The sequence below is a fragment of the Felis catus genome, chromosome C1, assembly GCF_018350175.1.
Source record: "Felis catus isolate Fca126 chromosome C1, F.catus_Fca126_mat1.0, whole genome shotgun sequence".
In the NCBI taxonomy this organism is placed as follows: domain Eukaryota; kingdom Metazoa; phylum Chordata; class Mammalia; order Carnivora; family Felidae; genus Felis; species Felis catus.
Window position 1 is genome coordinate 46,554,695 of NC_058375.1, and position 26,761 is coordinate 46,581,455.

General features: G+C 44.4%; 1 protein-coding gene across 23 annotated transcripts in view; it reads right to left on the bottom strand.

Annotated features, from left to right (window-relative positions):
• The window catches only part of DAB1 (DAB adaptor protein 1), a 1,138,205-nt gene that overhangs the window by 293,584 nt on the left and 817,860 nt on the right, over positions 1-26,761 (bottom strand). The window contains exon 1 of one of the 23 annotated variants that reach the window (XM_019837093.3): positions 4,645-4,787. The exons of the other annotated variants lie outside the window; for them this stretch is intronic. The gene's annotated coding sequence lies outside the window, so the exon portion shown is untranslated. Of the gene's footprint in view, positions 1-4,644; positions 4,788-26,761 lie in introns of those variants that run through there. 23 annotated transcript variants of the gene reach the window in all.

Genomic DNA, 26,761 nt, shown 5'->3' on the forward strand with positions numbered 1-26,761 from the left:
TCTCAACAATCTGAACTCATTAGTACAGATTCTGTCCAGTGTTAATGGGAGTAGGAAAGAAAAGACACATGGGGGCAAGCCAAGAGACAGAAAGGGACTGACTGAGCCAAATCATGAGTGAACAGAAGTACAGATTAAGAGAAGCCACCGAGTAGAAAACACATATATAATTAAGAGAGGGAAAGGGATCATTTTCAGTAGTAGCAGTAACTGAGGGTACCCAAAGGCAGGGAGTGAACCAAGCCCTATGCAACAGAAACAAGCTAACCTGGTCCTGAGAGATATCCAGGCTCGTTCCTGTTATGAAATCATATTCCAGTCTCTGGGAGGCCAGGCGGTGTGTCGATTTTGAGGCTGCAAAGAGATTCCTCCCTGCCTCACTGCAGAGCATGGCCGCACAGCGCCACAGCTCTCCTCACTAGGAGAGGCTGAAGTGTGCTCACCTACACCTCTCATCTGAACCCTGGAATACATCACTATTCAGACTGGGGAGCTGGCCAAGACAGAGAAACATGGGCATCATGCTCTCACAGACTGGCCTTGGGCTTTCAATCATGGCTCCACGAAGTCCCAGATGTGTGAGCCTTGGCAAATCCCTTGAAGTTTCTGAGCCCCAAATGCTATCTCTGTAAAGCTGAGAAATTGGTACCTTACCCCTAACAGTTGCTGAGGAGAAGAAATAAGCTAATGTAAGCAAATTGACTGATACTACAGGAGGTATTCATTACATATTGTTCACCATCCCCTCCCTCATTTTCATTTGCATTTAATTCTTTGGAAGGAGAAGGGAAATTTTTCTGATATTTCCTATCGTCTACACCTATTAGTTTTCCAATACATGCCTGTCAAAATGAATCAGGAAACAATTACCTAAAACTATTTCTGCCAGGATATGAAATCCGGCATGTTAACTTAACCTGACCTGCAGTCTCCAGTCCAGCACCCCTCCCCAGACTCACAGCTTGGTTCCTCTTCCTCACGTGAACCAAGGGCTACAGCCACACCAGGTGGGTCAGCCCCAGGGCACACCTCAGTCATCCAATGTCACACCTCACCGACTCATACTCAGTACAAAGTACTCAGTCCATACTTTGAGGTCCCATCAGGCTCAAAACGGGACTATTCCAGAAGAGTTAGCGAAGGGATTATTTACACAAAGGAAGCTGTGTTCAAGGGAAGCCCCCAAAGGACAGTGCAGTAGCACAGGGACAGAAGAGCAGAACTGTTCCCTCTCCTGGGCATGAAGGGGTGAAAGATGGGAGAGGTGACCGGAACCAGAAGGGAAGGTAGAAAAAGTTGTCTTGAAAGGATCAGTGACCTTCAATCTAGAATACAGCAGGCCCGAGGCAACTCAGCCAGAAGAATGCCAAAAAGTGGATCAAAACATAGACTTCCCACCCCTCAGCCTACTGCTGGAACTCAGCACTGGCTACCCTGAGAAGAGGCCAGGGAGCCAGGAAGCCCGTGGATGCAGTCCACACAGTTAGCCTTCCGGAGAGAGGGGGGGAAGGCACAGAACAGCAGAGAGGGCCCCTGGAAGGGGAAGCAGAAGACAGCCAGCTCAAGGTCTAAGGGGAGTCCCTCCTCCATGAAAGATGTTCTGCCATAGCCCATATTCTCCAAAATTCCTTCTTGTCTCCTTGTGACGACATAAAATGGAAGGGAGAAACGGGAAAGGAGAACAGAACTGCATTCGTGAGAACCGATGACAGCCGTGGTCTGTGCTAAGTGTCGTACCTTCCTCATCTCATTAATCTGTTCTAGGGTAGATTCGGCTCTAGAACCCAAATGCACCAGCCTCCAAACAACACAACGTTTCCATAAAACCATACTGCCTTGTGTAAATCATCATTTTATCTAGCTGTGTCTTGTCCCTTTATGAGCATGAAGGCTACCAAAGGGCATAGATAGTCTTCTATTTCTCTTGCATATTTCCTCTTGCCCTGGGTATACTGATGAGATGCAAAAAAGTCCCACAAAAATAAATCACAGAATAAATCACAGAATCTTTAAAATCCCCACAAAATTCTCCTCAGTTTAAAAATAACCTGTTTTGCCATATATTCAGAAGCTTCTTTTCCCTCTTTAAACAGACCCTTTTTTTTTTTTTTAACACACATCTCATATTGGGATTCACAACTCATCACTCCCACAAGAAATACCCCCAGGCTCCTTGTCTATTCAGGCAAGCACTTGGTAAATTTGGAAAACAGTTTAGATTAATTTCTGCCTGCCAAGTATGAGGATTCTGGGTAGCTTTCTCTTATGCAAAGTTTTAAAAGCAACATTATGCTTAATGAAAACAATAAAATGATTAATAATATAACTGTGGCAGCTCTGTATATCTGACATCATATGTGTGTAATATTACCTGGTGAGTATTTCTAAAAGCCCCCAAGTGCCTTCCTGACATTTTATCATTAACTTCTTTTGCCTTCTCTTCAGGGTAGCAAAGGTGAGCCAGTGTGAGCTCCATGCGGAGGTGCAGGCCTGAGGCCCAAACAACTGGCTTCGTCCACTCCACACTCACTTCCCATTTTCATTTAACGGGAAGACAAGATGCCTTATCAGAACACAGCAGCGGTGAAAGGAAAGGGTCTCCAGCTTTTCTTAGGAGGGTGCCCTCGGGTCTCCACTTGATACATTCATTTGACACTTCCTTTCCCATGAGCGTCACAGTTGGACAAGTACTTTCCTTTGCACACACTCATCTCATCTTCATGACAACTCAGGAAGGTACGTCTTGCTGTCCCTATTTTACTATGGCTGGACAAGGAGAGGAGATGGACCATAGGCTTCCCAGAGAGGAAGTGTTGAAAATCGGATGGAATCCATGTCTTCTGAATTCTAAGATCTTTTTTTGTATCTTGCAAATACCTGACTCCTGGGTGTATATTATGCTTCCTTATAGATGATCAGCTCCAGGGTTAAAATTAATACCATGGGGAGGGGAGTGGAGGTGAGGGTGGGGTGATAGTGAGAGGGCAGCTAGTATGTTAGCTAGTCCCAACTCTCCCCTCCAGGTCCCAGCTGGCAAGACCACACCTCTTACACTATTTGCTGATTCTAGGCCATACCTCCATTCCCAACTGCTGAATCTCCATACCTTTGCATCGCCACCTGGACCACGGACTGTGGGGCCACTGACCCCAATGTGAGGTCTTTTCCCAATAACGATGAGCTTCGGCCTTTGGTCATTCATATTTAGAGTCTAAATTAGGAGTATTCTTTAGGGATAAAAAGACCAAGACAATGATAACAGAATTAACACTCAATGGCTTCCAACAGCCAAACTGGTAAACGAAATACTCCTGATTTTTCACTGGGCTTAACTATAAAAAGTGAGCCAGTCATGATTAGGTTCTCATTAACTACTGGTTTCCAGAAGGCAGCCAGCTAGTCCTGTAAATAGTCATTCACTCAACACTTATGATTCTCTAGGTATTACCAGCTAATATCCAACCAAAAAGGAAGGGATATATGATCAGAAGAAGCATGAAAAGATCTCTTCCCTCAGGAATTCCAGGAGGAAACACCCACAAAAAGGCATGGAGTTAAAAAAAAATGGGGATATCAAATACTCCTTTGAAAAGTATCATGAAAGCTACAAATCCCTTCCCCAAGCTCAAGTCAAGAACTTAAGATGTAAGGTAGGGATTAAAAAAAAAATTCAAAGGTGAAATGTAAAACCAATATATTTTAAAAGCACAATTTAAAAGCCGTCAGTATGATGTGCAATGACTTTTCATCTTTTAACTTTTATCCCACCATTTTGTTGGCACATTGCCATGAAATCATAATAAAGTAAGTTGCTTCTAATAGGATTTTACAGCTAAAAAGTACTTTCACGTCTGTGTGTCCAAGTAAAATTCTCTTAATAACCTTGGAAAGTCACAGAATAGGAATCTTGATCGTCATTTTAAAGACTGAGAAACTATGACTCTGCACAGGCAGGTATGTTCCGGAGAGCTCCAGTACTTGTAAGCGGCTGTGTCCAAGTTAAGTTTGAGGTCTTTAGGCATCCAGCCTCCAGTTTTAAAGCTGGACAAGATCTTGGATATCGCCTCAACCCATGGCCTGGAGTCTGCATTTTGGTGATGAAGAAACAGGTCTTAGAGAGATTGAAAGGTTTGCCCAAAGTCACCCGGTTAGCAAATCACATGGAATGATTAGCCAGGTCACCAGATTCCTAGTCTATTTCTGCCACTATAAGCCAATGCATACACCATTCATAACATCATGGAAAGTGCTTCCATATGATTTCCTATTACTAGACAATTTCTAACATCATTCACTTTCGCAGGATTCCTGCTCCAAGAACAAGTTATTTTTGAAATTTCAAAAAGCACATAAGAAACCTTTAAAAGAATTAAAGAGCAGTGAGACTTCTGCACACACTGTAGAAGGAGCCCTCTGTTCAAAACATAATTTACCAAAGCTCAGCTTCACAGAGTGACATTCCAGAAAGCATTTTCCTAGAACCTGAGGCACAGGCGAGAAAGAGCTCGGAGAACCATCTCCTACCCAGGGGAAATAACCTCAGCATGCTAAAAGCAAACAAAACCTAACAACCTGAGCAAATTAATTTCTAATAAAGAGCTCTACTCAGAGATGAAAAAAAAATTAAATTAAACGTTACATTACCCATGTGGTCATGTTACAAAGCTCAGCTCCTGGAGACAGCTGTCCTGGCTCTTGTAGAAGCTCAGAGCCACCCCACAAAGAAGAAAGGACAAAGTACGCGGCTGGGATCACAATTACAGAGTCGGCAACTGCCAGAGAAGAGGCTGGGCAAGGCATAATCACATGGGGAGAAGCAGTTACATGTTCAGCCATCAACATCACCAGGGCAAAGGGCATTCAAACACAGGCCCCCTCTCCTCCGAATGCATTTTTTTTACTCATTCAATCAACACATCGTTTAATTTCCTGACTATAGGCTGTTTGCTACACACTGTTCAGTTCTGGGGTTGCGGTGTTTGTCTTAGTGGAGGACGGCAGCCGGTAACAAAGGAAGAAGTCAAGTACACAGTATATCAGATGTCGGGAAATGCTATGAAGAGAAATACGGAAGGGGAGGGGAATGAGAAGTGCTGCAAGGAGGTACATTTTTTTAAATGAGTAGTCAAAGGAGTCCTCACTGAGATGATACTGTAAAGGTGCATGCCATACAGATCGCTATCTGAGGGAAGAACATTTCAGGCAGGAACAGTAAGCCCCAAATCGCTGAGGCAGAAAGAAGTATTTCTGAAGGTCAGTGACGTGGCTAGTAAGGAAGAGAGGGAAGACGGAAGTTAAGGGTGAGGGGAAGAGCTGGAGGCCAGAGCCACAGCCTGGAAACACAACCACAGGGTCTCTGCTCTCAAGGAGACTACAATCTAGCAGTAGTTCTGACCATAAAGTTTGGTTTTTCAGAACTGGCTTCCTCAGTTACTAGTCATGCGATCCTGGGAAAATAAAACTTTGGTGAGACTCCATTTACTCATTTACAGAACCAGAACAATAATAATCTCATCTCCTCCATCCCACTAATCCTACTTCTGAATCATCCCTTCCGATGTTTTCAAAATGCCAGACTCCCGTGTGTCGTCTCTCTTCCTCCACAGAACCACCACACGGGTTTAATATTTTCATTATTTTCATGTTACAGACAAAAAAAAAAAAAAAAAAAAAAAAACCAGACACGGAGAGTGAAGGTCTTGCTCGAGAAAACACAGGCAGTGTTACAATCAGGATTTGAATGCAGGCCTTTGTGATTTTAAAGGCCACAACCCTGAGTTGCTTGTGTTGTGGGTCCAGGAAATGCATGGCTAGAAGTGAAGTGTGGTAATGGGAAGGGCCACACGGCCATGTCATGGCTGTGGCTGCCCTGGAGACAGTGTGTTCCGTGGCACAGTGGAACCAAGTGTTCTCTCCCATCATGAGAGCTGGGCAGTCCACGTGGGGAGGCTCCCCAACCCAAGGGTACCAAGATTAAACCTGTCTGACTTCTCTCGGTGAGTCTGGGTTCCAGAAGCATGATTATGCCGGGAAACTGAGGCAGCCATCTAGGTCATTGAATCTCTGAGACTTAGAGAGTCAAACTTCAAGGGAAAAAAAAAGGAGAGAGACAGAAAGACATCAAACTTCTTGTAGCGATCTCAGAATGACAGGTCATTCCTTCTCAAAAGGAAGACTTCCTGCCTTCAGCCCACCTGAAGGAGAGGAAAGTACATCAGTTACGCTGTTCAGCACATGTTTATGGCACTGGACCTTGTTCCCAATAAATTAAGATTCAGTTCAACTCATCACAAGGTCACATTTTCTGGTTGCTTTTCTCCCTGGAATGTCTCACATCATTTATTTCCAACAGGATCTATTATATCCAGGTCAAGATCACCAGCGGACACCTCAGCTCAAGCCAATTTAACTCGATACTGTGTCAGTATGCTGTATTTATGCATCTTTCCCTTTCTTCTCAGTTGACTTGAAACAATGGCAACAATAGCATGGTGGTGATGACGAAGATAAAAATCACAGACCATGAGGTAAAGTTGGTCTCAAGCTTCATTACTGGCTCTAAACGTACTGCTTCTTAACTTGTCTGAGCCTAACTTTCTCATCTCCAAAATGTAATATGAAAATTTTCCTTGTTGTATTATCATACAGGAAAAAAAGTATATAAAGGTACATGATAGTTTCTTAGTAACTGAGAGCTATTATTCTCCATTAACATGAAAGCCAGTAAGATTTACATGGCAGTTTTCCATCCATGATTTCATTTGATCCCCACAACAAACCCCCAGCCCTTAACTTGGGGTCTTCCACTTGGTAGGTTGCTCAAAAGCTAGAATCTCAAACTAGGGTAAAATTAATTAATTAATTAATTAATTAATTTTTAATATGAAATTTATTGTTAAATTGGTTTCCATAAAACACCCAGTGCTCATCCCAACAGGTGCCCTCCTCAATGCCCATCACCCACTTTCCCCTCCCTCCCACCCCCCATCAACCCTCAGTTTATTCTCAGGTTTTAAGAGTCTCTCACGGTTTGGCTCCTTCCTTCTCTAACTTTTTTTTCACTTTGCAGGCACCTGCTGTTTCTGTGGAAAGAACGCTTAGCCTAAACGTCAGAGTGGGGTAGAGCCAGTTGAGGAGAAGCCTTTAGGGTGTAAGAACACAGGTTTAGGACTGGTCTGTGCCCATCTCCCCTGCACGGCTCTGAGCAAGCTGCAACTTCTTGAGCCTTCCCAGAGTCCCCACCTTGTGACGGTCAGAGGCCCCCAAGCACTTTGTCCTCCATGGCCCTTTCCACCATAAAGAAATGTTAAAAATTATATTCTGGGACTAAAAGGTCATTTCTTTTTCTGATTTGAAGAGAAATCAAAACATTTTTGTGGGCTCCTGAAAGTACTGTGAGGCCTGAGGCACGGTGCTGCCGTGCTAACAGCTAGGTCGACCACGGTTCCTTCGCCAAAAAATACAAACTGTTGGCACCTACTTCCCAACACGTTCTGAGCATTACTGGTTTAACCTGTAATGCGCCTCGCACCACGCATGGTATCCAGCAGCCACTCAGTGGCTCTTAATATTGTACCATTGTTATTACTCAGAAAATGTAACTTAGCCATTCTTCAAAGAAAACAGGATTATGAGCCATTTGGAAGAAGAGGTGTGAGTTTGTTCACTCTGTGACTTACTCTTTATCAACGCCTCGAAATCTCCCAATAGCTGTGCAACATGGGCATCACTCAATAGATGCACATACTGAATAATGACAGTGAGCTTAAAAGGAAACATCTTCCCACCGAAGAGATACTTGATGGAAACTGTCTTTATTTGCTATGAATTTTTTGAAAATATAAAAATATCAGAACACTTTCAAAAAAAAGTCAATGCCCCTGGTTGTATGGGCTGACACTGTAGCTGGGGCACAGAGCTCTGGGAAGTCCACTGCACTTGGGAAAGCCAGGCGTGGCCCTGCAGATCTGACTCACTCCCAACAGGGACCTGGCAAGTCCTTCACACTACAAGCCCCAGCCCCCTTTTACTACAGCAGGGACCTATGAGAGGGATGATGTGAGGCTCAAAGATTCCCTAAGCAATTTCCCAAGGTTTCCCACAGAACTCTATTCCTTAAGAATGCTTTTTAAAAATAAGTAAGGGCGGGGCACCTGGGAGGCTCAGTCAGTTAAGTGCCAGACTCTTGATTACAGCTCAGGTCATGATCCCATGGTTCATGAGTTTGAGCCCTGCATCAGGCTCCACACTGACAGTGCAGAGCCTGCTTGGGATTCTCTCTCTCTCTCTTCCTCTCTCTCTGCTCCACCCCTCTCTCATAAATAAATAAATAAATAAATAAATAAATAAATAAACAAACAAACAAACAAACAAACTAACTAACTAACTAACTAAAAAATAGGTAAGGGATGGACAGATGGAATGAAGGACAGATGGAAGGAAGGTTGGGAAAATCCACAGTTAAATAGTTCTGAAAGTACTTCATAAGACAGTGGTCCTCAATCCCTTGAAAAATCATACCAAAGATTAGTATATTAAGATCTTGGAAAGATCTTTTGAAAGGAAACCTGTTTTGCTTTTATGACCAGAAGTTCCATAATGTGTTTAAACCAAAAATTTTCCCTGGCATAACTATAAATATCCCACCTGATCTAGGAAATGCCCACCTTGGCCATCTTTCTGTTCTTTCTCCTTCTGGGTCTTTTCACATTATTCCTTCTCTTGGTTCCTTCTTATCTTACAGGTCTCCTCTGAAACAGCACTTCTTTCAAGTGCCCTTCCCAGATCACCCACCCTACAGCAGCCTCCCCAGGTCCCTCCTGCCAGTCACTCCCTCTCATTTCCACCTCTATTTTATAGTAGTTATTTCATCTCAAATATATCAATAATGGGTGTTGTTCACTGTCTGTTGAAGCCCTCAAGGGCAGGACAGTTTCCTGACTTGTTCATCCTTATGGCCACTCTGACGAGAATAGTATAGTCAAAGAGAACACCTCAATAAACACTGGCTGGATGGCTGGCTGGGCTTGATTGGTGGGGGGGGGGGGTCGGGAATGACTGGATGAATGAGTGGAACACTTAACTATGATCTCTGGCTTCCCCATCTGTGTTGGAGGACTTAGCATTTCAAGTTCCTCCCATGGTGTTATTTGAAGTACAGAAGCTCTAAAGACACTCTGTATTAAGTATTTACCAAATGGCAAGGAAATTTTCCTGGTGTTGGCTGCACTTAATCTTTAAGACTGCTTCACGAGAGAAGTGCTACCCTCCCAGTGTAAAGATGAGACAACTCTGGACCAAAGCTGGAATCCCCTTCTGGCAAATGGTGAGGCCTGTTGCCAGTCTCAGCCAGGGCTGTTTCTACTGCCTTATGAGCCCATAAGCCAGAAGGAAACAATGGCTCTCACTACTGCCAAAGAAAGAGGACTGCAAAAGAAGCAGGGGTGAGGCAACAGGTTGAGGTAGTCTGCACATAATTCAATTCACTGTGTATTAGCGTATGCCTGGAAAACAAGAAGCATTTCCTGAGTTGGTCACTTGCTTAAAAGACCCTAACTTTAGATCTATACAATGGCCGCCTTCTTTTTAATCATATCTCTTGCATTTTCTTTGCAGCACTTGTTCTAAATCATCTCTATACTAGACAATCGGGCACCATCCGCTTTCCCCCTCACGTGAAGAGCTTATTTTCTCTTGGAGAGCAATTACCAGACAAATGCCAGTCTACAGAAGGTGTTTCTCCAGCAGCAGCATCTGTCTCCTTGGCAGGCTCCTCAGGCAATTTTACTGGTAGCATTAAAATGGCCAGGGGGTCAGTCAGAGCTCAGCTGCCCACAAGCTCTCAGGTGGCCTACCAGCCTCTGCCCAGATGTCTTGGAAAGCAGAAACTGGTTTGGACACACCTCAGAAGTTGCAGATCAGCCAAAGCCAACTCTAGCTTAGTCAGAACCATTTGGGCCAATCCTGGTTTCTACTGGGAGCCAAGAAACTCCCATGATCCTCTTTGCTAAACAAACTGGCAATAACCACCACCCGTATAAGAGCACAAGCCACCAGGTTCTGAGGTAATAGGCAAAGGCACGCTGTGGTAGGCAGCCTCTACAATGGCGTCCAGCAATGCCAGCCTCATGGGATCCATGCCTTTGATAATCTCCTCCCCGAGCGGGACTGAACCCAGTGGCTCATTTCTAATAATCAGAATATGGCACAAGTGAGATCACTTCATAAACTAGGTTACGGAAAGATGCTGGCGGCCCTCTGGCTGGCCATCTCTTGCCCTCTTGTTTGCTTGCTCTGACGGAAGCCAGCTGCCATGTTTGTGAGCCGCCCTATGGAAAGACCTGTGTGGCCAAGAACTGAGGGAGTCTGTGAAGAACTGGGGCCTGCCAACAGCTACTGGAGTGAACTTGGAAACGGATCTGAGCCTGGAAATGGATGTGGCAGCCCTGAGCAACACCCTGCCTGCAGCCTTACGACGGAGTCTGAGCAAGAGCACCCAGCTAAGGCCACCCACTGAAACTGGAACCACAAACGTTTGCTGCTTTAAGATGCGAAGTTTGGGGGCAATCTGTTCTGTGGCAATAGTTAGTAGATGCTTTTAAAACAGAAAATAGCCCATTTCTTTAAATCATGTCAATACAACTACCTTTTTTCAAGTTTGCTTAACGGTCACCTCTATGGGCCTGCTGAAATTTACAACTCACTTCTACCTGCTTCCCATACAACTACACTGCACCAGCTTTTCCGATTTTCTCCAATCTTAAACGTTCTCTATGAACACTTTGTTACTCAAAGCGTGGTCACTGAACCAGCCGCATTAATATCATATGGGAGTTTGTTAGAATGCAAATCTTTGGGATCACTCTAGACATACTTGGTCAAAATCTGCACGACAGGAAGATTTCCAGCAGATTTATAGGTCTATCAACATTTGAGAAACATTCCATCATTCTGGTCTTTCTTTCAGATTTTCTTATTTACTCAATTGTCTTGCTTCTTTTCTTTTTCTGTCTCCTACCCTCCCTCCTACCCCAGTGAAAAGTGGGATATGGAAGTCATTGTTGATCCTGATTGCCACCGTTTGGAAGTATCCAGTCTGCCTGCAAACACAGAAATGAGAGACTCGGAGCCCATGCTTATGCAAATTTTTACAACCCATGCCTCTGATCTATGCTTGCTTGAACTGGGTTTCTGTCTCTTACAGTCAGGAGTATTTCGAAATGGCAGGCTCAGAGCCATCCACAAGTCCCTTGCCTTCCCTCTCAGTTTATCACTAGTGATGAGCTGACTGGAAGAAAGCTCTCGCCCAGCTGCAACTTTAAAAAATCCCAGAGACGATACTCCCAGACCAGCTGACTAGAGCTGAATGCTAGATTGATTCCAACCATGCAACTGTGCAGTGTCGAACCATCTCTAGAAGAAGAAAATGGGATTTTTTTTTTCTGAAGAAGAAGGGGAGAGAAGTGCTAAGCAAACATAGTATTAGATGCTCATCTGCATTTTACAAATTTATGCCCTTTAGATGATTTTCCTCCGTCTGAAATACCCTACATAAAAGCCCTGATTGGGGCACCTGGATTGGTTAAGCGTCTGACTTTGGTTCAAGTGATGATCTCACAGCTCATGAGTTTGAGCCCTGCATCGGGCTCTGTGCTGATGGCTCAGAGCCTGAAGCCTGCTTCAGATTTTGTGTCTCTGGCTCTCTCTGCCCCTCCCATACTTGTGCTCATTCTCTCTCTCTCTCTCTCTCTCTCTCTCTCTCTCAAAATAAACAAACAAACATTACAAAGTCCTGATATCTCCGAGACCTCTGCCTACCTCCATAAGCCTGGCAAGTTCCTACTCAGCCTTCCAGAATCAGTTCCAGTTGCCTCTGTGAGGCTCTAACTCCCAGGGGAGATCTTACCTTAACCTAATCCCTGATCTTACCCTATTCTTCCACTCCCTATTGAGGAAAGTAATTATTATAGTAATTTAGAGGATTTTGACTCAATATGATAAATGCGTTATTAAACTTCCAACTTTTTATTTACCAATGAATATGAAAACAAATGAATGATCTTCCAGTTGTTGAGCCTCTAGATTAAAGACTGAGGAGATGGGGCACAGTTTGCATTTTGCACAGCATCTTCACATTTTGCATATTCATTCAGACAGGACTGTACAGCCACACTTTTTTTTTTAATTTGTATTTATTTTTTTAATTTACATCCAAGTTAGTTAGCGTATAGTGCAACAATGATTTCAGGAGTAGATTCCTTAATGCCCCTTCCCCATTTAGCCCATCCCCCCCTCCCATCCCCCCTCCAGTAACCCTCTGTTCGTTCTCCATATTTAAGAGTCTCTTACGTTTTTGTCCCCCTCCCGGTTTTTATATTATTTTTGCTTCCCTTCCCTTCCCTTGTGTTCATCTTTTTTGTGTCTTAAAGTCCTGTTATGAGTGAAGTCATATATTTGTCTTTCTCTGACTAACTTCGCTTAGCATAATACCCTCCAGTTCCATCCACGTAGTTGCGAATGGCAAGATATCATTCTCACTGCCACACTTCTGTTGGGTTCTCTGCCTACCCTTCAGGGCAGCGCAATTTGCCGACAGCATGTATAAAAACAGCTCTCCCATCAAGAGCAGACACGCAGACTCAATGCCCACCTGTTTTGCTTTTGTCCCACATCTCCCAGCCCGCACTCTGAAAAGACTGCAGGGTAAAGGGCTCCATGTCATTAGCAATGGAGAGCCCCACCTGTCCCTCTGTCTGGGGAAACTCTCAGGGGGTAGTGACAGAACTTATTGAATCACCTTGTCTTTTTAGAAGTGTTGCAAGGCCCTAGGGCGGCCGCTAATTACTAGGCCTGTTACTACGGAGCGTGCTCTCCCCTGTCTCCAGGAACAGCTTGTTTGGAGAGTAGTGGGAGAGCTATGGAAATGGGCATCTTCAGCCTGGCAGAGCTCACGCTCCAGCTCCCCAGAGCTAGGATCAGCAGCTGAGGACTGGGGGAGGGCAGATCTGGGTCAGAATCAGCAGCTGCAAACAAGAGCAGTTGGATGACTCTTCTGTGGCAATTTTTCCACTCACATATTTAGAATCCAGGCACTTCCTCCACATTACTCACTGATGAATGACGCCTGCTTATAGGATAAGGCAAACTGAAGGCATTCAAAGCCCTCCCTAATTCCCCAGTTCCTTTCTCTGGGTGTTGTCCATTTCTTACCAAATAACTCTCTCTCCCCCACGATCAAATTCAAATACTTTGTGTGACCTTTCTGTGGCACATGAACACTCACGTTTTCATTGGTGCACTGACGTTAGAAAACTTCTTGACCCACACTGCCTTTTCTCCTTGTCCACCTGCCTTAGAGATGCTGAAAAGGCAGATCATCTCTTAGCCTCCCTTCTGGCTGGAAATAGCAATGTGACGATCCAGTTCAGACAAATCAAGAGTCACGGGGGATGGCAGTATCTCGCTTTGTGGGAGTTATTTCTGGGAAGTTGTTTTTTGTTTTGTTTTTACCTCTGATAAAAGAAAGGAGACAAATAATGAAAGCTCCATTGTACCATCCTGGCTGCCCTGGTTTCTTCCTGTTTTCAGTGAAGTTATAGAAGGATGTGATACTTGCTCCTATGGCAGTCATCCTGGGACCATGAAGCAACCAATCTAAGGAAGGCACAGAGCAAAAAGAAAGAACTTGAACCCTGATAACATCTTGGAACTACTGTACCGATCTTGGGACCACGCACGTCTGACTCTTTCTTATAGGAGATAACAAAATGACTTTATTCCTGAAGCCAGTGTTGAACATGTTCTCAGTTTTCTGTTACTAAGAGTCTCACGTTCCATTCAGGGTACTTATGCTAACACCTCTTAAACTTTATAAGGTCACACAGTGACTAATGAAAGCATATTGATTTTCTCCAAAAAGACAGGCATAGCTCTTAGTCTTGCCTACAATTTCAGGAGCCATCACCCATGGTCATCCCCCAAACTATAAGTCTCTGCTCACAGAGAAACCTGTCCACAGATTATGCATGCAAACTACAAGGATTCTATCATTAACACTGATACATACAGTGAGAACCCCAGGGCATTTTGAGTTCCTGTGTTTTACGAGATACGTGTATCATCATCATCATTTATTGAATGCTTACTATGTGGAAGATCCCGGGGCACTGTTCCAAGCACTCGACACATGTAATCTCATTTGACTGATAAACTGTAATGAGGGAGGTATTACTACCATCTCCATTTTATAAGAAAGAAACTGAGGCTTCGAGTGACTAGCGAATTGCCCCAGGTCACAGTGCTAGTAAATGATGAAGGCAGAATTTAAACCCAGGCAGTGTGACTGCAAAGTCCTTCTTCTGGCCTCTCCTTTAGGCTGCCTCAGTTCTGTACAGTAGACACACTCTGTATTCTAATGGAAAAGTAGATTCATACAGTCTAGAAGCTGCAACAAAATGGACTGAAATATCAAGCTACAATGCTTGATCAACTAAAGGTATCGGCTGTGCATTTTAATTAAAAAAAAAAAAAATGTAAGCTGACTTCCTAGACAACTGAGTGCCCTAAGGAAACCATTCCATTTGTGGTACTTAGGGTTTACTTAGATTTAATAACTAATCTGAATATAAACACCAAGCGCTTACCACGTGTCAGCCACTGTTCAAATACTTTATGTACATTATTTTACTTAAGCTTCGTGATAAACCTATGGGGGGGGGGGAGACAATGTTATCCCCATTTTACAGATGATGAAATTGAGGCATAGGAAGGTAATGTGTAGAAGAACACATAGCTAGGGAGAAGTAGTGTCCAGATATCAACCCAGACAGAGGCTATACGTTGAGTCACTATATCATACTGACTCCAATTTCAGCCCTTGACTTGGATTGTTTCCATCCAGAATCTGAAAATTTATAGAAGCATTCACATTTTACTGAGCTTAAAATTCAGGCTTCCCTCTCTCTCTCAAAACTAAACATACATTAAGAAAATTTTTTAAGATGGTGGGGGAGGTGCCTGGGTGGCTCAGTTCATCAAGCGTCTGACCTCGGCTCAGGTCATGATCTCACGGCTCCTGGCTTCAAGCCCCATGACGGGCCCTGTGCGAACAGCTCAGAGCCTGGAGCCTGCTTTGGATTCTGTGTCTCCATCTCTCTCTGCCTCTCTCTCTCTTTCAAAAATAAACAAACATTAAAAATAATTTTAAAAAATCAGGCTTCCAACATGCAGTGATAATCCACTCGTTCCTACTTGGAAAGCAGGTCTCATTCCCTTGGGTTTGACTTTCTAACAGCACATGTGAGGGAGTCAGCTCATTCTGACTCCTCCTCTCTGTAGTTATTACCTTGGGAATCTTAATCAAACAGCATTGACCCTCACCTCTTGGTAGACCATACTCAATCTCCATCTACCATCCTGACCACTCCCTCAACTCCCAAGCCTTCATGTCCAGCTCTCCACAGGAATGTTTCCACATAGACATCTAAAGGTCACTTCAAATCCGATATTTAAATACACTGGGAATGACAGGATTTTAGCAATGGAGGAGCTATCAAAGGTAGGTGGCATATTGAAATGGTTATGTGTTTTGAAGTCAGAAAGCACAGGGTTCAAACCCTAGCTCTGAACCCATTTCTTCTGTAAAGTGGAAGAGGTAACTGTCACTTTCCCTTAGGCATAGAAGGATTAAAGAGAATAATGGATACAAACTTGCCTAAGCACAGTACCTGGCACTTAACCGGCACTCAGTAGATAGTAGTCACATTTACTACTATTATCATCATCAACACAATTTTGTGCATCCACTGAATACATGAATATTTCCACAATACCCATGACAGATGGCCATCCAGGCTCTGCTAGAACATTTCCAAAGATAGAGAGCTCGCTCACACCATCTCCCTAGGCAGCCGGTTCTATTATTGGACAGCTCTTACTGGCACAAGTCTTTCCTAGGTTGAGCCAAATTCTGCCTCCATGACTTCCGCTGGCCCCAGCTACGTCCTGTAGAGCAGCACAGCATGGTTCTGCTCTCTTCCACACAAGAGGCAGCTCTGAAAAAAGCAATCATGTCCTCCCTACTTCCTCTCCTCTCCAGGCATTCATTCCCACGCACCCCCCTCCCATGATGTGATTTCCATATCATCAACAATGCTCACTACTTCCTCAAAGTGTGGTGCCTAGAGGTACAGCAGTCCAATCCCCGGTACAAGTCAACACGGCAACTTCTAGCAATGCATTTGAAAAGTCATACTGTGATTTTCTTAGTGGACGGTTAAGTGTCACGGTCACATCATCCAGGGCTTAGAGTCAATTAAACTTGTAAGTCTCCTCTCTTCCTGTTAAAAAAAGATCACCCACCCCTTCTGACAACTTGACATACCCTGTACAACTTTGGCCAGAAGGGGAACACTCTGAATCTTTTTTTTTCTTTGCCTATTATATTAATAGCATGCTTCAATTCTTTTTTTTTTTTAATTTTTATTGTTCATTTATTTTTGAGAGACAGAGACAGAGTATAAGTGGGGGAGGATCAGAGAGAATCCTAAGCAGGCTCCAGGCTCCGAGCTGTCAGTACAGAGCCCGATGCAGGGCTCGAATGCATGAGCTGTGAGATAATGACCTGAGCTGAAGTCGGATGCTCAGCCGACTGAGCCACCCAGGCGCCCCTTCAATTCTTCATCCAAGCTATTGCTAGTCTTTTCCCTAAGTCTGCTCCAATGTTTTCCTCAAATTCAACACTAAAGGCTTCACTCAGGTTTGTTTCCATTCATTTTAAGAAATAATTATTCAGTGAGAGAGACTGTATTAGAGTGTTGGGATATATAAAAGAGTCTCTGCTCTTAAGAGGGAGGGAAGACAGGCACATAAATGAAAAAGACAATACAGCGTGATAATGGCAGTGATAGCAACTGGGAAACACTAGCCCAGAGGTGGCTCACACAGGTGGTTGCAGATTAGCATCCCCTGGAGAGATTTTAATTGGCCACACCCCCAGTCAATTAAATCAGAACGTCTGTGGGTGGGACCCAAGCCTCCTCACTTACAAGACCCCCATGTGATTCCAATGTGTAGCCAAGTTTGAGAAGCGGTAGCCTAAGCCAGTGCAGTTCTTCTCAAGCTTTAACATGCATACGAATCAACTGGGCTCTGCTAAAATTCAGATGATGTAGGTCTGAGGTGGAGCATGAGATTTTTGCAATTTTAATTCGCTGCCAGGTGATGCTAATGCCGCTGGTCCACATACCACTGTTGAGAAGCAGTGGCCTGGGATACATCATCTAATTCTCCCTAAATTCCCTCTTCAGTCTTGCCTTCTTACATGCTGGAAGTTGAAGTTGAACCTTTCATCCCAGCTGATTGAAAGAGACAAGTAAATGGTAAGATAAATACAGCGATGGTTTGACAGGAGCTATGAGGGCCCAGACGAGGGCACTTAATCAGACAAGGGGTAGGGGTGGCCGAGGAAGGCTCTCCCAGAACAGGCTATGATTTCATTGTGTTACACAGAAGAAAGATACCAGACCCAGCAAAGAACGGGGCCTAGCCTCAGAATCGTGGAAGGAAAAACAAAACACAAGGCACATTTAAGGAACGAACGTGTTTCTTAGTCCCCACAGATTCCACCACTCATTTAGCAATGTTATCTGGCTGGGGGCCTCCTTTCCCCTCAATGGTGATTTGAACTATTAATTGACTTTTCCTACATTTTAACCATACCACCAGAACCAGACCGTGACCTCCCCAAGGCCAGAACCAGGTTCGACTACGTTATGTCCAGCAGGGTATGCTGCCCACGTGAGATCTCAGAGTATGTGTGTAAAACAAAAATTACGGTTTTTTATTAAATCGGTTTTTCATTTCCAATACTTTCTTTGAAGCACAGACTGATGTAAGGAGTTAAAGTTTACTTACCGAGATTTGACATACCGAGAAAATGATGTAAGCCAGTGAGATTGGAGTGGAGAAATACAAGAGTCATTAGAAAAGACGAACGCTTCACAGAGAGGTGCCCAGTGGTGTGGTCAGTGAGGATGATCGGTATTTGTATTTGCAGGAGGTTGGTGGCTCTCTGAGAGCCACACAGCCCACCCTGTTCAGATGATTGGCGTGGAATGGGGAAACGTTACTCGTGTTTGGGACAAATGAAACCGCAAGGAGCCAAGAAAGAGAAAAGTCAGCCTAATTCAATCAGACATTACAGTCAGCCCTGGTTAATGTGAAACAATTAATACAATCCATTTTTATGCAGATTAAAACATTTCAAATTAACAGGTCAATAGCACTCATATGTTCTGAATTTGGGCTCCACCAGAGCCAGGTGAACCGTTACGTGAACCAATCTAGACTTCATTACGGAGGAGGACTCCGGTTCTCAGAAATTCACACTGAACTCAATTTGGAGTTAATCGCTCACATTTTTCTCTCATCTACCAGATATCCTAATTTAAAGACAGATCTGCTAGGCTTTCTTTTCTGACAAAAAGACAAAGAGAACATGAATTATTCATCTGTGGTAAAGGTATCATTTTATCTGTTTATTTTCCAATTAGGTAAAGTCAGATAAAGAAGCAGTCAATAAAACCAAGAGATTTTCGCCCATTGCATGGCATTAAAAGTAGACCGTGTTAATGTGGGTCTTGTAGTCCATAAAAAAACATTCCATTAGCTACGTGCGTTGGAGGGGAGGGCTAAGAAACAGGGACCGCTCGCAGTCTAAGTGGCTTCGTGCAGCAGGGCTCTGAAGGTCCTGTCCTCCCTCCTGTGTCTTCCTCTGTGCTGCAGCCACCCTCCCTCTCAGCCTCCAAGCCTCTGCTCAAGACTCGCCCCGGTTTGGCTCTCTCCTCCCCCATTCCCAGCAACCCTCCAGTTATTCTTGAGGACGATGCTCCACACTCTACATCCCGTGAAAAACTTTCACAGTTGCATCCCCTGTCCACTACCTTCAACACCTGCCCAGCATGGCACTGGCTCCCCTCCTCCATGCTCTAGTCGCTGTGTGTAGTAGCTCTGTTCGGGTTTCAGGTGATTCCCTGAGAACGCGCTGGCACCCTGCCCTCAGACTTGTAGACTCCCAAACTGTGAGAAATGAATTCCTGTTGTCTACAAGCCACTCAGCCCGCAGCACTTTATTTACTATTATCCTTCATACAGCAGCCTGAACTAAGACAGCCAGCCACTATAAGTAGGTAACAATAGTCGTTGAAGTGAATTACTAAAAGTAAACTGGAATAATGGGCAAACCCAGCCCCATATGAGGTCCCAACCCAGAGAACACACTCCTCCCCTAGAGGAAGAATCAAGAACTAATTGGACCTCACTGTTCTTCTCCAAACCTGCAACACGAGGGCCACATCACCGGCCCAGGATGTCTTCAAACATTTTTCTGGTTCTTTATTTCCTTGTTTCTAAAATGAATTTGGGCTAAATAATCGCTTGGCTTCTTTCCAGTATTAAAGGTGTATGAATCTGTCATCACCTGCAAATGATTTCATTTATTCAACAGGCACTTATGAGAGATTTCTTCGGGCTCTATGCTTCCGCTGGGCATGGACATAATGAATAGGACACGCTCCTTTCCCTCAGGGGGCTCAGTCCAGCAGTGAAATGTTTGGGGATAATTAGCCCTGCACCATAAGGTGACCACTCTGGTCCTTTCCATAATTTCCCTTAATATTCAAAATGTCGGGCTGTGTATACTCAGTCTACCTTACTCTGGTCAGCCCATGAACTGGCCAGTTCTTCCGTGGACAGGAACTTTAAGACATCTAGGCTCAAGATCAAACAAAAAGGATAATGCTCACATTCTGCCTGGTGCAGACATAAACTCTGAAGGTAATAGGAGGCAAAGGAGGGCAAACTATGACCTCATCCAACTTTCCCCACAGTGACTTCTCCAGAAAACCAGTCTATGGAAGTGCTTTGAAAATGCGCTCTCTGGACAGGTGAGTAGAAGAAGCGTGGGGTTAAGGTCTCTCTCCAATCCTGGACTTGTCAGAGCCTTTGATGTGACCATGCCCGCTGTGATTGTTGGGAAAGTCAGTCTTGTGCATGTATGTAGTACTTAAACCCCGGGTCAGCCATAGAGGAATGTGTTGGGCCTGGAATACGGGCTGACAAAGAGAGAGTCCACACCGTCTGTGCCGGACTTACCCCCTTGTATGGGAAAGATCTCCCTGCTGCAGCCTCCGTGTGCTCTCCTTTGTTCTGTTTAAGGGTGTGCACCCAGCTTTCAGTATTTCAGACTGCACAGGGGATGGGTCATGGGTCTTCTACTGAGACAGAGACGGGTGTGTGTAGGCCAAGGGCTCTGCTTTGACCACCAGGGGACCCACTGGTCTTGGGAGACTGATGCCCGGTATTGGAGCTGACCCTGCTCTGTCTCTTCTCTCTGTGAACGCACTACTGATCCATCTGGTGCCTGACGGTGCTGTTTTCCATGGTGACTATGATACGAAGACACAGTGGGCAGAAGTGTTTGGACTTCTCGTCCCTGGTGGCTGCCAGTGTGATGATCTCTGCTATCCTCCACAAGCAGGAGTCCTCTCCTGGCACTGGTGCCTGGTGTTCTGCTCAACACTCTCTACGAAGACAGAGCAGGCAGTGTCTTAGTCTGCTGGGGCTGCCGCAACATAGCAGACAGTGAGCGGCTTACCCAGCACACAGCTATTTCTCACGGTTATGAAGTCTAGGAAGTCCAAGATCAAGGTACCGGCAGATTCTGTTTCTGGTGGAGGCTGCTGCTCCTGCCTTGCAGAGAGCATTTTCTTGCCGCGTCCTGACACAGTGGAGAGAAAGCAAGCTCTCTGGTGCCTCCTCTTACAAGGGCACTAATCCCATCGTGAAGGCACCAGCCTTATGGCCTCATCCACACTTAACTGCCTCCTAAAATTCCTATCTCCACATACCATCACCTTAGGGGTTGACTTTAACATAGGAATATCAGAACGGGGACATTGAGTCCATGACCGGCAGTGCTGCGCAGTCTTTTTCCACAAGAGGCCATCTTTACAAGAAAAACTAGTCGGGGCTATGTGCCCAGGATCACATTTGGGAGGCCTGCTGAGCAATCTAGAGTATGGGCCCTCAGAGAAGGCAGAAATGCGCATCAGTCTCCTCCAGGCTTAGGCCACGACTGCCCTCCTGCAATCCAGCCTCCTGTCAGGGAGGCATGTGTTGCTAACTTCTCTGACTGTGGGAATGCATCTGTCCCCGACCCACAAGGAAACTATCTTCCAGTCCTCTGGAGCTATAGACAGGGTCTCTTCAGGCCTGCAGTCAAGCCTGCTCATCAAGCCCCAGAAATGATTAGCTCCGCCGTGGGAGAAGTAAGGAGCAAAAAGAAGGCTAAGCGATCACTAAAATGATGCCGTGTGTCAGAACACATCTCCTGTGCCTTGGCAAGGAAAGGGAAATGTAAACGCTAAGAGAAATGGTGATAAGCTTGCCAGAAAATGGAACCAAAATGGGAAGAAAAGGATTCCCATCCTGTGGACAGGGCAGCTTCTTAGTGGCCCCCTGAGATGTACGTGGCCAAATTACTTACTTTGCCAAAGTTCATTTTCCTCAAAGTCAAAGAGACTAAAAAGTGAAAAACATGAATGTTGGGGACCAATGGGCCTGAAATTCAGGTCTCAGTTACCTTTAGGATGTTTAAAAACAATCTTCAGTGACATATTTTAAGTAGGGTCTCTAAGGACCCCAGCAGGTCCTATTTGGGGGAAGGTATCTAATCATTGCAAACCACATACTATTGAGGCTCCTGGGTCTAAAAATATACATATCTTGGCCTTACCAGGTTGTCTGCTACCCGTGATGGCTGGTGCATCCTGCAGGGTGATATTTCACATAGCTGCCACCTAATCAGCCACAGGGAGCACATCTTTCTAGCTTCTGAGAGGTGGCTGGGTTCATGAATTTTCTGGGTAGGTCACTTGATTTCAAAAACAGAGAAATGCCTACCTCTGAAGAGAAGGAGGGAGGCTGAGGGTAGGTCTGGGTCCAAAATCCAGGCCAGGTCTAGGATGGCATGTGAGTTTTCATCCGGCTTGCCAAATCTGATCAACTGGCAAGTGGCAACCTGGAGGGCTGTGCCACAAGAAATTTTGAGGCTATACATTGGCTCATGGAAAAGAACGCCATAATAGATTACAGGTGTCCACTGTGGAGGTGGGCCACGTGGCCTCCAAGAAGGCAGGTGGTTGGCATTATCCCAAGGCTAGAAGAATCCTACACACAAGCACTATATTCCCCAGTAATAAGGACTTTCATATGCCTCAATGAACTATATGCCTCTATCATTTTCTTGGTCAGGTTTATTTCAATGTTTTAATATTATGGACGTGAAGGCTTTCATGGAGTTTAGATGATTTGCCTAAGATCATCAAAGTAACAACTGGATGTGCTCGCTTGGGCAGCACATATACAAAGTAACAACTGAAGTGCCAGGATTCAACACTATCTCTTCTGACCTCCCGGTTCTCTCTGCCTTCCACCAGTTTCCATACCTGAAGACCAAGATAGGATTCTTGTTTTCCTTACTGACTTAAAACTACTGGGGAGAAAACTTGGGGAGGTCGGACACCTGTTTGAAATCACAAATACCCATGCAAGGTATGAGAGAGGAAATAATCTATCTAAGTATTACTTTGCAAATTAGAAATCTCTAGATTAATTCTGGCTATTCTAACAAAATTAATAGGAGTATCAACTTATGGTGAGTGATAATAGGCCGACATGAAAGGAGGGCCTTAGGAAAAATTATTAATGTTGACAACACTTTTGGAAACAAATTCCAAATTCCATCTTCCTGCATGAGAAAATTTCTGGCATTCCAGTATCCCACCTTTCTGTAATTCTATAATTCATATGCTTCTCCATTCCATAACTTCTCCCAGCCCAGCACAAGGTCCCACAAAGCAGCCAGAGCCCATTGTAAAGAGACCTAGATTCTAGTCAAGAAAGAGATGTGGCTTTGCAGGCCAATCAATCCCAGAGTCAGGGAACTAATTAGTGTCCCAAGAGAAATGGATCCCGGGCAGCCTGCCTTCCAGACTCCTCCTCCTTCCTTCCTGTCAGCCCATGAGGAGCCCCTGAGAACACACAAACTGTGTCCCAAAATACAAGCTAAAGGAACACAGTTTCATATTGCTTTCTAGTTCTTGGTTACAAACTCAGGGACACATGTGCTTTTATGGGCCATTGCTTGTATTTGATACTGGTGCTAGTTTTGATGCACATTCTCTCTTTCCAGGATGGCCTTTCTGCTTTTTGCATATTTAAACAGTAACTCTAACTGTGCAGGCTTGATTATCTGCCCCTTTGAAACCCTATCTCCGGTGTCATCAGCAGTTCAACTTGTTGTTATGTGTAGATTTACATGGTTATGTATGCATCATGTTCACTAATTCCAGGATGACCTGCAATTTGTCTCTTCCAAAAAAAAATATAATAAGAATGTGTACCCACCCCTCTATATTCAGAGGACACCCCTTAATAGCGAAAGAGGGTGCCTGAGTGCTCAGCATTAAATCTTCTAAATAGTGAAAAATCTACTATTAAATAATCTGGAAGAGGTCAATCAATAAAAATAACTAAATAATTGATGGTGTTATATTAGGTTAAAGGATAACATATGATATTCATTAACCCATCAAGAAATATCGCTCGAGTTAAACCACATCTCTCAAATGAGCATTTCTGGTGTTAATTCAAAAGGCAATAGCAGTCACCCAGGAGATGTTTTTAATGTTTTATGCTTTCACTGCAGTGGTGTTTATAGAGGGGTGAGCAGGGCAATAAGGATCATATTTAGGAAGGCAGCTCAATGACAGCTAAGGCGCTGAAGTACAATCAAGCCATCCTCCTTCGCGTAAGCAACCTGGATGGCTCCAGTCTGGCTAATCAGCTTGGCTGGGAAGGAATCGACAAGCTTCTGGAAATTTACTGTAGTAGTAAGGAAAGTACTTTACTTTTTTCTTAAAAATACAATAAATTAAAAAAATAAAATAAAATAAAATAAAATAAAATAGAATAAAATAAAATAAAATAAAATAAAATAAAATAAAATAAAATAAAATAAAATAAAATAAAATAAAATAAAATAAAATAATCCCAGGTCTTGATGTTTATATTGCCTCTGGCTCTAAGGTGCTCTCAGATACTGCTGCATCACCAGGTGTGTGTGTGTGTGTGTGTGTGTGTGTGTGTGTGTGTGTGTACTACCCAGGGTTCTGGAAGCAGTACAGCAAGCAGAGCACACAGGTTCCGGAGTCAGAAATCTGAACTGAATCCCTGCTGTAGTACTTATTAGCTGGGCAATCCTGGACAGCTTGTGGACTCTTCTACTCACCTGTCGGATGGAGAGAGTAATAATGACCTCGAAGTTTAATGAGACAACATCCACAAAACATCTACCCTTGAATCTGTCACAGAGCAGATGGTTAACACAATTTAGGCTTCTTTCATTTTTTTCCCGCATTTGGCAAATGAGAAAACCGAGTGTCGATGTGATGTGCTTCTGGAGAGCAGGGGCTTCACCTCACTGTTCACTGTGTCCCTGGGGCATAGGGAGGTGCTCAGCATAAAGGCGGTCCTCAGGAAGTCTTGCTCATGACTGCCTGGCTGCCCTTGACCCTCACACCACTTTGCAGCATGTTAGAAATACATGCAGTTTCTTAACAGGCCATGCAGAGTGACCCTTGTGTGACTTGGCACCTGCTAAGCATACGCTGTTCCCTCCGTCAGGAACAGCCCTCCCTCTCCTCTTCCTAGTGAACGCAGCCTCATCTCTGCAGCCATCTAAAGAGCCTTTCTGTAAACACCCATCCTTTTCATCTCCGACTCTCTCACCCCTGCCCATCATTCATAAACGCTGGCACAGAAACTGCTAACAGTAACAGTAACAATGTAACAGTAAGAACAAATATATGTACTACAGTAAGTACATATATTTGCTGTGTGCTTAACTATATGCCAGACGCCATGGCAATTGCTTTCTGAGGACTATCTTAATTTTATCCGCCCCCAAAAACCCTACTATTCAAAAACTCTTATTATTCCTATTTTACAAGTGAAAATTATTGGCATAGAGAGGTTAAATAGTGGGTCCAAGATTCCTAAGTCTCTCCCCAGTAGGGAGCTTTCACCATGTACTGGCAGGGTGACTGGGGCCTGGCTCACTAACTCAATTTCTAATACCCTTCTCTGTAACCTGTGCCCATTCAACTATAAAGTGAAATTCCAGAATCCTGCTTCCTTTTCAGCTAGGTTTAGTTGTACACCCCAGTCAGAGGCAAAGAAGATGTGGATGAACACTGCCCTTTCCCGAAAGCTGAAAAAGTTTATCCCTGCCACCACTGCTCATCTCCTTCGGCTCTCCTCCTCCCCCCTGATTTGAGATACATATGAGAAAACTGGAGCTGCAGCAGCTACTCTGCATTTATGAGGAACAAAAACTACACGTTAAGGATGATGGAGCAAACAGGCAGAGGACCTTGGGTTCTTGATGACTTTCTTGAGTGGATTTACCAGCACCAGCTTACTCTCTGTGTGGGATTTTCATAATTAAAAGAAACATATTGCTTGTTCAGGCCAGGTGCTGTTGAATTTTTAGTTATTCACAACCAAGCCCGAGGATGCAGAGACTTAACCTCACTGTGCCTCAGTCCCTCAACTGACAAACGAAGGAAGTCATAGTATGTGTGTCTTCTACGGTATCGTGAGGACTAACTGATAATGCCTTTAAAGAGCTTCACTCGAGTCTGGCACATAGCAAGAGCTTACTGGGTATATATTATTATCATCATACTATTACCACTATGACTACCAGTCCTAGCTAAGCAGAGACTCATCCCTCAGGAATTCCAACGCTCAGCTTGCCTTCTTTATACAGTCAGACTTCCAAGAACTCCTCTCTTTCACACATATAAATGTGGTCAGATAAATCACTCATTCCTCTCTGCGACTTCTGTAGAATGCCTGTAAGATTTCCTTGTGTCATCTGATGTTCAAACCATCCCTGAGATGGACACAGGGCAGGGATTATTACACACGGCGAACAGATTAAAAACTGCAGACTCAGATGGCTCAGGGTCATGGGGCTAATTTTATTCTAAATTTTATGGAAGTGAGAAAATTATCTAGACTTCTTACTCTGTTCTGTGAGGCCCTGCTTGATCTGACCTCTGCCTGCCTCACACCAGGCATGCTGCCCTTTTTCTGTTCCTCAAATATCCTGTACTTTTCTGTGCTTCAGAGCTCTGTCCTTGCTGGTGTATCTGCCTGGGATTCTCTGCCTTGTTCTTTGCACAGCTGTCTCCTTCACCTCCACTGGACCTCAGAGATATCCTCTCTGTGGACCCTAATTAAGGGCCTGCTTCCTAGATCAGGGGCTCTCTCAGTCACCCCACTGATCTCCCTCATAGCTGTAATGGTCTGCTTGTATGTTTATCTGTCTGCTTACTGACCAATTCCCTGTCTAGCAGGTAAGCCTCTTTAAGGCAGGCACCTTGGCTGTTTCGCCACCATCGTCCTAAAACTAGAGGGAGGGAGAGAGGGAAGAACATAAACCGAAGCAACAGTCCGAACTTCACAGCTGGGAGACCTGGGTTCAAATCCCAGCTTTGCCACATAACTGCATAGGGCAAAGCAAATCACTCAGCAGCTCAGGTTCCCCACACCCTCATATCTAACACGAGGAGGATGATACTTACCTGATAGGGTTGTTGTCAATGTCACATGTTAACATGGGCAAAAGATGTAG